This window comes from Schistocerca piceifrons, chromosome 5 (genome assembly GCF_021461385.2).
Source record: "Schistocerca piceifrons isolate TAMUIC-IGC-003096 chromosome 5, iqSchPice1.1, whole genome shotgun sequence".
Taxonomy (NCBI): Eukaryota; Metazoa; Arthropoda; class Insecta; order Orthoptera; family Acrididae; genus Schistocerca; species Schistocerca piceifrons.
Window position 1 is genome coordinate 699,221,649 of NC_060142.1, and position 16,846 is coordinate 699,238,494.

The following is a 16,846-nucleotide window of genomic DNA, read 5'->3' on the forward strand; positions in this document are numbered from 1 at the left end:
TCTTGATCCAAACTGACTCGCTAGAAGACATCACACCAGTGAACACACTTGCACTAACAAGGAGCCTACTTCTTACTGAAGTCAATGGAGGCTCACAGTCACACATTGACAGTTATCTCGCAAAGGGAAAATGTTCACGTGAACGTTTCTGCATCTCTTAACTTATACAGTTATAAGTGTCAGTATTCACTTCTAATTACGATGCACCCTATGTAGATCGCAGCAACGGCCTTGCCGCAGTGGATACACCGGTTCCCGTCAGATCACCGAAGTTAAGCGCTGTCGGGCGTGGCCGGCACTTGGATGGGTCACCGTCCGGGCTGCCATGCACTGTTGCCGTTTTTCGGGGTGCTCTCAGCCTCGTAATACCAATTGAGGAGCTACTCGACCGAACAGTAGCGGCTCCCGTCACAGAAAAGTATCATAACGACTGGGAGAGCGATGTGCTGACCACACGCCCCTCTTATCCGCGTCCTCAACTGAGGACAACACGGCGGTCGGATGGTCCCGATGTGGCTGCAGACGGAGTGCTATATAGATCGTATTTTCAATTATGAGTGTTTTTACTTTTGTTTTCAACTTATGGGCACACTCTAGTAAGGTACTCGATCCACTGTATCACCATATTTTTTAGTAACCTATTCGATCCACTGTATCACGATATTCTTTAGTAACCTACCCGACCCACTGTGTCACGTCATGAATAGTACCTAAATACACTACTGGCCATTAAAACTACTACACCACGAAGATGACGTACTACAGACGCGAAATTTAACTGACACGAAGAAGATGCTGTGATAAGCAAATGATTAGCTTTTCAGAGCATTCAAACAAGGTGGGCGCCGGTGGCGACACCTACAACGTGCTGGCATGAGGAAAGTTTACAACCGATTTCTGATACACAAACAGTAGTTGACCGGCGTTGCCTGGTGAAACGTTGTTGTGATGCCACGTGTAAGGAGGAGAAGTGCGTACCATCACGTTTTCGACTTTGATAAAGGTCGGATTGCGGATTGTAGCCTATCGCGAATGCGCTTTATCGTATCGCGACATTGCTGCACGCGTTGGTCGAGATCCAATCACTGTTAGCAGAATATAGAATCGGTGGGTTCAGGAGGGTAATACGGAACGCCGTGCTGGATCCCAACGGCCTCGTATCACTAGCAGTCGAGATGACAGGCATCTTATCCGCATGACTGTAACGGATCGTGCAGCCACATCTCGATCCCTGAGTCAACAGATTGGGACGTTTGCAAGACAACAACCATCTGCACGAACAGTTCGACGACTTTTGCAGCAGCATGGACTATCAGCTCGGAGACCATGGCTGCGGTTACCCTTGACGATGCATCACAGACAGGAGCGCCTGCGATGGTGTACTCAACGACGAACCTGGGTGCACGAATGGCAAAACGTCATTTCTTCGGATGAATCCAGGTTCTGTTTACAGCATCATGATGGTCGCATCCGTGTTTGGCGACATCGCGGTGAACGCACATTGGAAGCGTGTGTTCGTCATCGCCATACTGGCGTATCACCTGGCGTGATGGTATGGGGTGCCATTGGTTACACGTCTCGGTCACCTCTTGTTCGCATTGACGGCACGTTGAACAGTGGACGTTACATTTCAGATGTGTTACGACCTGTGGCTCTACCCTTCATTCGATCCCTGCGAAACCCTACATTTAAGCAGGATAATGCACGACCGCGTGTTGCAGGTCCTGTACGGGCCTTTCTGGATACAGAAAATATTTTCGACGGCTGCTCTGGCCAGCACATTCTCCCGATCTCTCACCAGTTGGAAACGTCTGGTCAATGGTGGCCGAGCAACTGGCTCGTCACAATACGCCAGTCACTACTCTTGATGAAATGTGGTATCGTGTTGAAGCTGCATGGGCAGCTGTACCTGTACACACCATCCAAGCTCTGACTCAATGCCCAGGCGTATCAAGGCCGTTATTACGGTCAGATGTGGTTGTTCTGGGTACTGATTTCTCAGGATCTATGCACCCAAACTGCGTGAAAATGTAATCACATGTCAGTTCTAGTATAATATATTTGTCCAATGACTACCCAATTAGTCCGCAGCTCGTGGTCGTGCGGTAGCGTTTTCGCTTCCCGTTCCCGGGTTCGATTCCCGGCGGGGTCTGGGATTTTCTCCGCCTCGTGATGACTGGGTGTTGTGTGATGTCCTTAGGTTAGTTAGGTTTAAGTAGTTCTAAGTTCTAGGGGACTGATGACCATAGATGTTGAGTCCCATAGTGCTCAGAACCATTTGAACCATTTTTGAATACCCGTTTATCCTGTGCATTACTTCTTGGTGTAGCAATTTTAATGGGCAGTAGTGTAACCCGTGGAAACGTCGACGTTGATGAAACTCTAACCTAAGTACTAACTTGCAAGTTCGATCTATAGAATGATAAGACCCGGAGTAAAACACCCGTTGCAAACTGGCTTATTAATTGCAAGGCACTGCTGAGCGGATTGTGTGTGTAACCCTCCCTCTGGGACACTGCGGTCGTGGCATCCACGTCACCTTGTCGGCTCGCAGAAACCGCTCGACCGGAGCGGCGGTTTGACGTCTGGTTGCGTGCGTGGCGGCAGTCTGTCTCTGTGCGTAGGGCTGCGTGGGGCGCTGGCAGCAGGTGTGGGCGCGGAACGGCGCGCACGCACGACACGCGCTCACGCAGTCGCCCAATTGCTGCCTACATCCCCCCCCAGCACCCTAAAACCGCAGTGGCCGGCATCATGAGCCAGTAGCTTACGCCGACGTGCTCTTCGCGCAGTACGACTCGCTCGGTTTGTAATAGCTTTGTGAATGGCATGAATGGAGATAAATTCGTGGAAATTTCGATGGAACCGACGATGACTGGAAACAAAAATGTTTTCTGGTGTACTGTTATTGAAGGGGTGTGTTTAGTCGTTATATCCACACTGCGGCGGCAATACTTCATCGATGTACAATGAGCGAGTTCGAAGTGTGCTTGTTATATGTTTTCCATGGAAACTAAGCTTAACATTAGTAGAGTGTGTAGCCTTAATTAGTGTAGGTACAAATAAAAAGTGAAGTGTTTGTGGGTGAAGCTGACGATACCTCGAAAACCATTCACCCTAAATCAATGGTTTTTACACCCTCCGTTTTCGTCTTGGTGCTATGATGGTTCTGTCGTAGTAGCTGTTGGGTTTTTCGATACATGAATTTCTGAAATGGTCCTGATCATCAGGACAGATTATGTCTCCGTCGCATCTATTTATTTTGCAAGAGAAAATAATCGATATTATTCTATGTTGTTTCTCAGCGTTTACGATTTTTGTCGAAAGTTAAGGAACGTTTCCGAATGTCCTAGAATACAACTTGGAAACGTCACATGTCGCATTAATCCGCAGTCCGGTAATATCATCTTAGCCGATGAGCTGTGCGACATACTGAAGACACCCATCGGAAAAGTGCATTTGCTCACAGAGAGAAAGTACCGGGTGATCAAAAAATCAGTATAAATTTGAAAACTTAATAAACAACGGAATAATGTAGATAGAGAGGTAAAAATTCACACACATGCTTGGAATGACATGGGGTTTTATTAGAACCACCCCGTATTGCTAGACTCGTGAAAGATCTCTTGCGCGGGTCCTTTGGTGATGATCGTGTGCTCAGCCGCCACTTTCGTCATGCTTGGCCTCCCAGGTCCCCAGACCTCAGTCTGTGCGATTGGCTTTGGGATTACCGGAAATCGCAAGTGTATCGTGATCGACCGACATCTCTAGGGATGCTGAAAGATAACATCCGACGCCAATGCCACACCATAACTACGGACATGCTTTGCAGTGCTGTTCACAACATTATTTCTCGACTACAGCTATTTTTGAGGAATGATGGTGGACATATTGAGCATTTCCTGTAAAGAACATCATCTTTGTTTTGTCTTACTTTGTTATGCTAATTTTTGCTGTTCTGATCAGATGAAGCGCCATCTGTCGGACATTTTTTTTTGTTCTAATAAAATCCCATGTCATTCAAAGCATGTGTGCCAATTTGTACCTCTCTATCTACATTGTTCCGCGATTTATTCAGTTTTCAAATTTATACTGACTTTTTGATCACCCAGTACCTAAACAAAGCAAGGTAATCTGAGCGAAAAATTCTAGCAACATAGAATGACGTAGTTCTACAAACACATGAGCGTATGCAGGATACGATATTAGGGGAAGAAAAAAAACCTGAAATCCATTGAAATAATGATGAACTAAGACGAAATAAATGCTTTTAAACAATACCAACGAAGTGGAAATATTAACCGGAAAAGAAAACGGTTGGTCAGTATCCATACCACGAATTCCACTCATTTGAACTGGTTTACCACTCAGTTTTAAAAGGCTCCAATTTCTGCTGCGACTTGCATTCAGTATGGCTATAAATAAATCACAAAGCCAAAATTTCGAAGTGTCACAAAATTTATTCATCTTTGCACCCAAATGCACCACACGAAATGTAATTTGTGGAAATAAACTTTGGTAAATTAGATGATTAATTGCACATTTCTTCCAGTTCTGAAAATAAATTAAGAAAGTAGCAAGTTATGTGGGTCTTTTCCAGTTAGTACGAGGACAGTTCAATAAGTAATGCAACACATTTTTTTTCTGAAACAGGGGTTGTTTTATTCAGCATTGAAATACACCAGGTTATTCCCCAATCTTTTAGCTACACAACACTATTTTTCAACGTAATCTCCATTCAATGCTACGGCCTTACGCCACCTTGAAATGAGGGCCTGTATGCCTGCACGGTACCATTCCACTGGTCGATGTCGGAGCACACGTCGTACTGCATCAATAACTTCTTCATCATCCGCGTAGTGCCTCCCACGGGTTGCGTCCTTCATTGGGCCAAACATATGGAAATCCGACGGTGCGAGATCGGGGCTGTAGGGTGCATGAGGAAGAACAGTCCACTGAAGTTTTGTGAGCTCCTCTCGGGTGCGAAGACTTGTGTAAGGTCTTGCGTTGTCATGAAGAAGGAGAAGTTCGTTCAGATTTTTGTGCCTACGAACACGCTGAAGTCGTTTCTTCAATTTCTGAAGAGTAGCACAATACACTTCAGAGTTGATCGTTTGACCACGGGGAAGGACATCGAACAGAATAACCCCTTCAGCGTCCCAGAAGACTGTAACCATGACTTTACCGGCTGAGGGTATGGCTTTAAACTTTTTCTTGGTAGGGGAGTGGGTGTGGCGCCACTCCATTGATTGCCGTTTTGTTTCAGGTTCGAAGTGATGAACCCATGTTTCATCGCCTGTAACAATCTTTGACAAGAAATTGTCACCCTCAGCCACATGACGAGCAAGCAATTCCGCACAGATGGTTCTCCTTTGCTCTTTATGGTGTTCGGTTAGACAACGAGGGACCCAGCGGGAACAAACTTTTGAATATCCCAACTGGTGAACAATTGTGACAGCACTACCAACAGAGATGTCAAGTTGAGCACTGAGTTGTTTGATGGTGATCCGTCGATCATCTCGAACGAGTGTGTTCGCACGCTCCGCCATTGCAGGAGTCACAGTTGTGCACGGCCGGCCCGCACGTGGGAGATCAGACAGTCTTGCTTGACCTTGCGGCGATGATGACACACGCTTTTGCCCAACGACTCACCGTGCTTTTGTCCACTGCCAGATCACCGTAGACATTCTGCAAGCGCCTATGAATATCTGAGATGCCCTAGTTTTCAGCCAAAAGAAACTCGATCACTGCCCGTTGTTTGCAACGCACATCCGTTACAGACGCCATTTTAACAGCTCCGTACAGCGCTGCCACCTGTCGGAAGTCAATGAAACTATACGAGACGAAGCGGGAATGTTTGAAAATATTCCACAAGAAATTTCCGGTTTTTTTAACCAAAATTGGCCGAGAAAAAAAAATGTGTTGCATTACTTATTGAACTGCCCTCGTATAATATACGGCTCAAAAGAAATAAGGGAATATGACTTCGGGCGTCTGGCGTACTCCATTGATCAGTAATTGAGGAATGGATATATTACCAAATTATACCCTTATATTCAAAAAATAAGAACACAACATCATATGTTGAAAACAATAGACTGGCTGGGTGAGATTAAGATATGTGAACACAAAATAAGCAGTCTTGCATATGCGGATGACTTAGTTGTGATGGCAGATTCGATTGAAAGTTTGCAAAGTAATATTTCAGAGCTAGATCAGAAATGTAAGGACTATGGTATGAAGATTAGCATCTCCAAAACGAGAGTAATGTCAGTGGGAAAGAAATATAAACGGATTGAGTGCCAAATAGGAGGAACAAAGTTAGAACAGGTGGACGGTTTCAAGTACTTAGGATGCATATTCTCACAGGATGGCAACATAGTGAAAGAACTGGAAGCGAGGTGTAGCAAAGCTAATGCAGTGAGCGCTCAGCTACGATCTACTCTCTTCTGCAAGAAGGAAGTCAGTACCAAGACTAAGTTATCTGTGCACCGTTCGATCTTTCGACCAACTTTCTTGTATGGGAGCGAAAGCTGGGTGGATTCGGGTTACCTTATTAACAAGGTTGAGGTTACGGATATGAAAGTAGCTAGGATGATTGCAGGTACTAGTAGATGGGAACAATGGCAGGAGGGTGTCCACAATGAGGAAACCAAAGAAAAACTGGGAATGAACTCTATAGATGTAGCAGTCAGGGCGAACAGGCTTAGATGGTGGGGTCATGTTACACGCATGGGAGAAGCAAGGTTACCCAAGAGACTCATGGGTTCAGCAGTAGAGGGTAGGAGGAGTCGGGGCAGACCGAGGAGAAGGTACCTGGATTCGGTTAAGAATGATTTTGAAGTAATAGGTTTAACATCAGAAGTGGCACCAATGTTAGCACTGAATACGGGATCATGGAGGAACTGTATAAGGGGGGCTATGCTCCAGACTGAACGCTGAAAGGCATAATCAGTCTTAAATGATGATGATGATGATGATGATGAACAAAACACCACTTATCCTCTAACCATAAGAACAACAGAAATGTCCCACATGTATCGAAAACAAAGTGGAAGAAATCATTCATCCCGTCAACATGGGCGCTTTCCATTGGACTTTGAGTGTTTCAGTAACGTGTGTGCGCTCTGTGAGCGCTTAACTCTGCCTGACACCTACGTGGAACTCTCCGTACACGTCTACGGAGGTCGTCCTGAAGTATCCGTTCCCATTCTTGAATGAGAGCCAGTGAGTTTTCTTGCATGGTCTTTCGTGGAACAGGACGACCACAAACACGTCTGTCAAGCACGTTGCACATACGCACGATGTGGTTTAGGTCGGGACTTACCGCCGGCCAATCCATTACTTCAGTGTCCATGGTTCGCAAGACCTCCCCCCTGGCACCCGCCACATGGACCGTAGCAACAGAAGGAACTGAGGCCCACCACTGTATGTAGAAGCCACCACATAGTCCGAAACGATCTGTTCGACGCACTGCCTAGTGGTAAGGCGTCCATGGACAACAAGATCCATATGGTGGTCATCACTGTAGCCTCCGCATAACATCAAAGAACCCCTGACATGTGTCAATTTCTTGGACAATATCTGGCAGGTACTATCCACCATGGGTCTCAGCACACGAACGCGGCCAGCACTTTCCGTCAGAGGGTATCCTGACTCATCTGTGAATAATGCCTTCGGCCAATGACGGAGTTGCCAGTTGACTTGGGAACGGCAGAACTGAAGGCGAGCTGGAAGACGTTTCCGTGTCAAGTGGTGTACTCGAACACGACGTGTGGGTCGTGAGGTCCCTTCTCGTAACCTGTCCATTACAGTCCGATAGGACACAGCGGCTCCAGTGGTCCTTCTAAGGTCGTCTTGCAGTGGTCTGGCGGTAACCGTACGGCGCCGCAACGCAGACGCGGCCACATACCGACCTTCACGTGGATTTGTAATGCACTGGCGACCTTGTCCAGTTCTCCCTGTAGCCTGTCCGCAACCTATACATGACACTTGGAGAGACACCGACGTCAGCAGCAACACGACTGAAAGTCCATCGCCGGCCGCTGTGGACGAGCGGTTCTAGGAGCTTCAGTCCGGAACCGCGATGCTGCTGCTGCGGTCGCAGGTTCGAATCCTGCCTCGAGCATGGACGTGTGTGATGTCCTTAGGTTAGTTAGGTTTAAGTAGTTCTAAGTCTATGGGACTGATGACCTCAGATGTTAAGTCCCATAGTGCCTAGAGCCATTTGAACCATTTTGAAAGTCCATCCTTCTCGGATGAAACAGACTACCCTTGACACTTGCACTGTATTAAGATGTTATATTGTACGTTCTTGGCTGAATACAACGTCCAAAGATGACATCTGCCACCTGTGTACCCTCACTAGAAAACAATGGGACACCGGTACCCACTTTCTTCTGAAGGGTCACCTGACACTCACATAGCAAATTGATGGCGAAACATTTTAATTGTTCCCTTCACCGAAAGAGAATATCTCTAGCCATGGAATAAGACTACAAGTATCGCCTGCATCAAAATACATTTAACGTACCGGACGCTGACACGAGTATTCCCCTAATTCTTTTTAACAATGTAAAAAGAAAAAAATCCATTGCACTAATATCTAAACCAGCTAAACACATTATTGTGCATTTGCAGAACGTATACTCAAGTACGTCAACAATGTAGTGCAGATTGTCACCCTCTTTAGAGCCGATGACGCCTAGGTGCATCAGATGTCTGCGCCTAAGTCACACACTGGTCTCTGGGCGCAGAGCTGGCCCCCGAAGGCGTCCCAGATGAGATCAATCGCATCCAGGGCACGCCAAAAATGGTTCAAATGGCTCTGAGCACTATGGGACTTAACATCTGAGGTCATCAGTCCCCTAAAACTAAAAACTCCTAAACCTAACTAACCTAAGGACATCACACAGATCCATGCTCGAGGCAGGATTCGAACTTGCGACCGCAGCGGCAACGCGGTTCCAGACTGAAGCGCCTAGAACAGCTCGGTCACAGCGGCCGGCGGGGGAAGTATCAAATATGGAGGATGCAAGTGGTGTTAATTACGTTCAGGTAGTCCATAGCTGCCAAGCTACCTTAAAATACTACCAAAGGTTCCATGGAAGCTTAAGTGAATAACACCGAAAGCACAATACCCCCTCCATCGGCATTTGTGTGTGATGCAGTGAGCGTTCAGAGTAGCCGTTTGCCTGAATGACAATGTATCCAGACACAATCACCGACCTGGTGAATTAAGAAATGTGATTCATCGGACCAGGCGAACACGTTTCCATTGAACCACAATCCAATCTTAATGTTCTCGTGCCCACTGCAACCGTAAGTGACTATCTCGTTGGAGCAACGTGGGAATACGTGGATATCGTCTGCTGCAGATTCCCATGTTCAGCTGTGTCGCTGAACGGCGTGTGCCAAAACACTTTTGCCTGTACCGGCGTTGTACCGCCACAGATCAAAGACTGTTCTACTTTACTGAGCGGGTAAGCCTTCAACTTTCTAGCTCAAGATGCCAGGTGACGACACATAACGATGTGCCCTTTGTCAAAGTCGCTTATGTCAGTGGGCAGTTGAGGAAAATTTTAAATCATTTTTATTTTGTGTTCAAATATTCTCCCCGTCGCTGAAGTCGTCATTTAACCTACGGGAGGGAAAGCGTTTGTGTCATCAATCCGTGAATTGTGTAAGCTTTGTTCTGTCTGTCACCTTACTTTGACTGCTTGTGCCTGTATCCTGTTTTCTGAGGTGGAGATGGGAGACTATCTCAGCATTACCCTAAACCAGCGCGCAAAACTACCTATAAATCACATTCATTCTAGCAAGTGTACTAGGCCAACGATCCTTACCCTGCTTCTCCTATACGCTGAAAAGTCAAAGAAACTGGTACACCTGCTTAATATCGTGTATAGCCGACGCTAGCACGAAGAAGTGCCGTAGCACTATCTGGCATGGACTCGACTAATGTCTGAAGTAGTGCTGGGGGAAACTAACACCATGAATTCCGCAGGGTTGTCCATAAATCCGTAAGAGTACGAGGGGGTTGAGATCTCTCCTGAAGAGCACGTCACAAGGCTCAACAATGTTCATGTCTGGAGAGTTTTGTGGCCAGCGGAAGTGTTTAAACTCAGAGGAGTGTTCCTGGAGCCACTCTGTAGCAATTCTGGGGGAGTCACACTGACCCGCTGGAATTTCCCCAAGTCCGTCGGAATGCACAATGGACATGAGTGGACGCACGTGATCAGACAGGATGCCTACGTATGTGCCACCTGTTGTATCTAGACGTACCGCGAGTCCCATATCACTCCACCTACACACACCCCACACCGTTACAGAACCTCCACCAACTTGAACAGTGCACTGCTGACAGGCAGGGTCCGTGGATTCGTGAGGTTGTCTCCATACCTGTACACGTCCATCCGGTCGATACAGTTCGAAACGAGACCCGTCCGAACAGGCAACATAAGTGTCTCATGTATAACCTTTCAACAGAAATCTCATAATGTAACCTTTCATTAATTAACTGACTGTGAATTGAAACTGGTAAATCTGGACGTCAGCACTGCTGCGTCAGGCCCTGAAAAATCATTCTGAATAAACTGAAGATTCTTACCTCAGTGATGTCGCAGGTTAACGCGTATGTATCTGCTCCTGTAAGAAATTTTTCTGGCACAGCTCAGTGCAATGCTGACCACTAGAGTGTGTTCTGTATGAAAAACAACTGATTTTCTTTACGATATTCGGTATGACTACAGTCAGGAGAAATTAGTAAGAACTTTAAATTCACATGAATGACTGTCAAAAGTTATCTTTATAAGAAAGATTATTATTGAAAGATTTTTTGGAGACATTTACATGGGACTCTGATATAACAACAGTACAAAAATCAGTTGTAGCAATTAACACATGCGCACGGCAATAAAGAACAATAATATTTTGCTTTTACCTTATAGTGCGCAGCTCTGCCACCGCCATCGTTCTCCACGACCGGCCTTGGTGATTCTATAACTCTACTGCTCATCTCGAACTACAAAACAACACTACTGGTCTCCACTGTCCGAACTCTAGGACACAAGTGCTCTCTGGGAGCTATGCAACGCGACAACTGCTCTCTACGGGCGACCTGACCCAACCGCCCGTCTGCGAGCTACTACTACTACTACTGCTGCCGACACTGATCTCTGGTCTGCGATTCTATTGCAGCTTACACATCGCAGGCAGCGCGTGAGCAGTCCATCGAAATTACGCTACTGGGCTTTAAAATTGCTACACCAAGAAGAAATGCACATGATAAACGGGTATTCATTGGACAGATATATTATACTAGAACAGACATGTGATTACATTTTCACGCAATCTGGGTGCATAGATCCTGAGAAATCAGTACCCAGAACAACCACCTATGGCCGTAATAACGGCCTTGATGCGCCTGGGCATTGATTCAGACAGACCTTGGATGGCGTGAACAGGTACAGCTGCCCATGCAGCTTCAACTCGATACCACAGATCATCAAGAGTAGTGACTGGCGAATTGTGACTAGCCAGTTGCTCGGCCACCATTGACCAGACGTTTTCAATTGGTGAGAGATGTGGAGAATGTGCTGGCCAGGGCAGCAGTCGAACAATTATTTTCTGTATCCAGAAAGGCCCGTGCAGGACCTGCAACATGCGGTCGTGCATCATCCTGGTGAAATGTAGGGTTTCGCAGGGATCGAGTGAAGGGTAGCGCCACAGGTCGTAACATATCTGAAATGTAACGTCCACTGTTCAAAGTGCCGTCAATGCGAACAAGAGGTGACCGAGACGTGTAACCAATGGCACCCCACACTATCACGCCGGGTGCGACCATCGTGATGCTGTCACCAGAACCTGGATTGATCCGAAAAAATGAAGTTTTGCCATTCGTGCACCCAGGTTCGTCGTTGAGTACACCATCGCAGGTGCTCCTGCCTGTGATGCAGCGTCATAGGTAACCGCAGCCACGGTCTCCGAGCTGATAGTCCATGCTGCTGCAAACGTCGTCGAACTGTTCGTGCAGATGGTTGTTGTCTTGCAAACGTCCCCATCTGTTGAGTCAGGCATCGAGACGTTGCAGCCGTGCGGATAAGATGCCTGTCATCTCGACTGCTAGTGATACGAGGCCTTTGGGATCCAGCACGGCGTTCCGTATTACCCTCCTGAACCCACCGATTCTATATTGTGCTAACAGTCATTGGATCTCGGCCAACGCGAGCAGCAATTTCGCGATACGATAAACCTCAATCGCGATAGGCTACAATCCGACTTTTATCAAACTCGGAAACGTGATGATACGCATTTCTCCTCCTTACACGAGGCATCACAGCAACGTTTCACCAGGCAACGCCGGTCAACTTCTGTTTGTGTATGTGAAACCGCTTGGAAACTTTCCTCATGTCGGCACGCTGTAGGTGTCGCCACCGGCGCCATCCTTGTGTGAATGCTCTGAAAAGCTGATCATTTGCGTATCACAGCATCTTCTTCCTCTCGGTTAAATTTCGCGTCTGTAGCACGTCATCGTCTTGGTGTAGCAATTCTAATGGCCAGTAGTGTACATCTGCTCGAGTGCGCTAGCAATAAATTCCTTAGTCACGGACCTCTTCCAACTTGTTGTCCTACATAGGTGTTGCCGACCGCGGCGCCGTATTCTGCCTGTTTACATATTTTCGTATATGAATACGTATGCCTATACCAGTTTCGTTAGCGCTTCAGTGTATGTCTTGCTGGTGTTTTTCACTGCTGCCAGGCCAGCAATAACCAAGAAAGAGAGAAGAAATCGCGTGGGCGAAGGCAGAAGGTAAGACCGGCATGTGTGCTCGCCTGCTGGCCCCTAATATGACAACGTATTTAGCGCCGCGGCCAGGGCCGGTTTTTGCCCGCTCTGCCGGACTGGCTCATTAATACCGAAGATAGAGTGAGCCGGCGCGCACCCACTTCTTGCAGACGGGTCGCCCTCCCGGAATTAAGCCGGCAGCTGCCCGTCGCCTGTAGTGTAGAGATGGGCAAACTCGTTCATCCTTGGGAACTAGTTCACTGCTGATCGTTCTTTTTTGGGAACCGTTCATTTTTACTCGTTCGCCGTTCATTTGTGCTTCGTATGTGGTTCTTATGATAAACTGAAAACTAGTAGTGTGGGTGACTGAAGGATGGAGGGCACCAAGAGAGGGCACTTGCCTCGCACCTGGAGTATTGAGTTTTTATTCGTTACAGAATTCTTACACAATTTCTGTGATTCTGCAGAACCTCTCGTTTAGCCGGCTGTAGCGTTGTGTGGCTGATCGCAGGGAAATAATATAGGGTGGCGCACGGAAAACCGGCCCCGAGTACCGACTGCTCGCCAATTACAGACGATGTGTTCCCCGTTACGAGCAGAGACAACAAACCGACAAACATGTAATAATTAGACAGTGAAGAAATAACAAGTTAATGCAAGCAACAATTGCGAAACAATCGATGACGAAGTGTAGACAGCTGGAGAAGAGAACATGAAAATCTCACTCGACGCGCATGGGCTATAGCTCATGTAGTCTTGTAAACCTTTTGGTGGCTGTTTCCCAACTTAATAGACCACAAGCGTCTTGTATGAAATCCTTCGTTTCGACTTCCACTACATAGCTACGCTACGTTGTAAATAATAATCGTTTACACCCTATATATGCTTCACGTTGTCTCTGTGTTCGTAGGCGAAGTAAAGATTTTGTGGAAGCATAAAATAAAATGTGGTTTTCTCATACTTGTGTCATACGCTTAGTAAAAATTAGGTTTTTATGTTGCATTATTAACGTTAATGCAGCAATAATAATAATAATTAAGATCGCAGTAATAAAGTTTTGGGTTTGAAAGTCCCTTCTGAACAAATGTTTTGAGATAATAAGTAAATATGATGTTATGGCAATCTATGTCTTTTCAAATCGAGAGGCACCACTTTTCCTACTGAGACAAAATGACCCACAATCCACTTTTTTTTTTTTTTTCAAAGAAACCAAACTAGCGGGTAATGCAAATTGGAAACAACCAAACTTATAATTAATTAGAGCCTTCCTAAATGTAATGTTTTGTATGTGAAAGATACACGAAAATCGTTTTATATAAATTTCCTTACACTAAAAATTAAGCAGATTATTGAAAGTTAGCCGCTAAATCAAGTCGATGAAACCAAAAAATATATGAATAACAAAAAAACTTGAATTGTTATGTCTTCTGCTGTTCATCGATATAATGAAGTGAGCTGATATGCCCTTTTGTTACCTGACAAGAGGTACCTATTACATACAAAGTAATTTTTATGTAATTTACGTAACTATAGAATACTTTTTGATTACCGGTTGTGGACGCTCAATAGCCAGAGCCAAGTGCAAGAACAATTTGGAACGCATGTAAAGTGGGCGAGCGCAGTGAACGAAACGAACAACTGGATACTGAACTAACTAAGAGCAGTCGGCAGTGGAACTGAGACAGGTGGTCGTGCGAAGAACGACGAGTGCGGCCGAGGGACACCGAGACTGAGACGAGCACGCGACCGAGGCTGGAACGAGAACTGCCGAAGTGACCGCTGCGACCGAAGTGAACTAGTGAACTATGAACCGATCGCTCCTCGTTCCCGGGAACTATAAGTAGACCGCCGCGACCGAAGTGAACTATGAACCGATCGTTCCTTAGAATTCGTTCCTCGGTCCTTTCGTTCATCTTGGTGAACCGTTCCTTTGCACCCGCGAACTACCCATCTCTACTGTAGTGGCATTCCGGCGCTTTGTCGAGTCCGCCACGAGCCAGACTCGTAAGCCGACGTGATCGGCTACACAGCTCCGAATGACCGGCTGAAATCACTCCGCTGCAAGAACGACGGGAAGAGGAATGGTGTGCTGATGTGGGTGTGCGAACGCGCTAACTCGATCCTCGAATACGGGCTCCGCATTACATAAATAATACTACAAGTGGCAACGCTTTGCGACCGCTTCTTTCGCTAATACCGACAAGTTGGCCTTGTCAGTTCTTAGCAGCATAAATTGTATCATTTTAACACGAGCAGCTATTGAAAAACCGCGCCGTTCTTGCGATCCGGTTTCGGGTGTTTCCCGTCAGTAAGCGTGTTTCCTTATTTTATGCGTGTTTGCGTTGCTCCCTTAAGAACCTGATTTATTCCAGTGGACCAGGAACGTTTCTCATTTTCAGAACCTGAAAGAGAAATAAAAGTGAGCTAGTGCTTGAACGTCTTTCACAGCGTACGTCATCAACACGGCAGCATAGCTGTTTTGCTTGCCGACGACGGTGGTGCAGTCGTTACAGGTGCAAGTCACAAAGCAGGTAATTTGTTGTCAGCAGTAATCCATTCGTCGCGGAAGACTACTGCTGGAGGCCGGTTCGCGCGCAGAAGCAATAGCCATTGTGTTACGAAATACACCAACTAACAGCGTCGTCCTGAAGCTTTAGCATTTTATACTCATTTGTAAGCGCATGTTCAACATTAACTATTTGAACCACGTATAGCGGTCCCAGTGAAATAAAAAGAAACACTTAAAAACAGTATTTATAAAGAAGAGACATTTAAAAATTGAATTTTTTACACTATATATATATATATATATATATATATATATACACTCCTGGAAATTGAAATAAGAACACCGTGAATTCATTGTCCCAGGAAGGGGAAACTTTATTGACACATTCCTGGGGTCAGATACATCACATGATCACACTGACAGAACCACAGGCACATAGACACAGGCAACAGAGCATGCACAATGTCGGCACTAGTACAGTGTATATCCACCTTTCGCAGCAATGCAGGCTGCTATTCTCCCATGGAGACGATCGTAGAGATGCTGGATGTAGTCCTGTGGAACGGCTTGCCATGCCATTTCCACCTGGCGCCTCAGTTGGACCAGCGTTCGTGCTGGACGTGCAGACCGCGTGAGACGACGCTTCATCCAGTCCCAAACATGCTCAATGGGGGACAGATCCGGAGATCTTGCTGGCCAGGGTAGTTGACTTACACCTTCTAGAGCACGTTGGGTGGCACGGGATACATGCGGACGTGCATTGTCCTGTTGGAACAGCAAGTTCCCTTGCCGGTCTAGGAATGGTAGAACGATGGGTTCGATGACGGTTTGGATGTACCGTGCACTATTCAGTGTCCCCTCGACGATCACCAGTGTTGTACGGCCAGTGTAGGAGATCGCTCCCCACACCGTGATGCCGGGTGTTGGCCCTGTGTGCCTCGGTCGTATGCAGTCCTGATTGTGGCGCTCACCTGCACGGCGCCAAACACGCATACGACCATCATTGGCACCACGCAGAAGCGACTCTCATCGCTGAAGACGACACGTCTCCATTCGTCCCTCCATTCACGCCTGTCGCGACACCACTGGAGGCGGGCTGCACGATGTTGGGGCGTGAGCGGAAGACGGCCTAACGGTGTGCGGGACCGTAGCCCAGCTTCATGGAGACGGTTGCGAATGGTCCTCGCCGATACCCCAGGAGCAACAGTGTCCCTAATTTGCTGGGAAGTGGCAGTGCGGTTCCCTACGGCACTGCGTAGGATCCTACGGTCTTGGCGTGCATCCGTGCGTCGCTGCGGTCCGGTCCCAGGTCGACGGGCACGTGCACCTTCCGCCGACCACTGGCGACAACATCGATGTACTGTGGAGACCTCACGCCCCACGTGTTGAGCAATTCGGCGGTACGTCCACCCGGCCTCCCGCATGCCCACTATACGAACTCGCTCAAAGTCCGTCAACTGCACATACGGTTCACGTCCACGCTGTCGCGGCATGCTACCAGTGTTAAAAGACTGCGATGGAGCTCCGTATGCCACGGCAAACTGGCTGACACT

The 16,846-nt window shown here is 47.0% G+C and overlaps 1 pseudogene; it reads left to right on the forward strand.

The window, feature by feature from the left end:
* The first annotated feature begins 221 nt into the window (after positions 1-221).
* Positions 222-339, forward strand: LOC124799661 (annotated as a pseudogene).
* Positions 340-16,846: the final 16,507 nt, after the last annotated feature.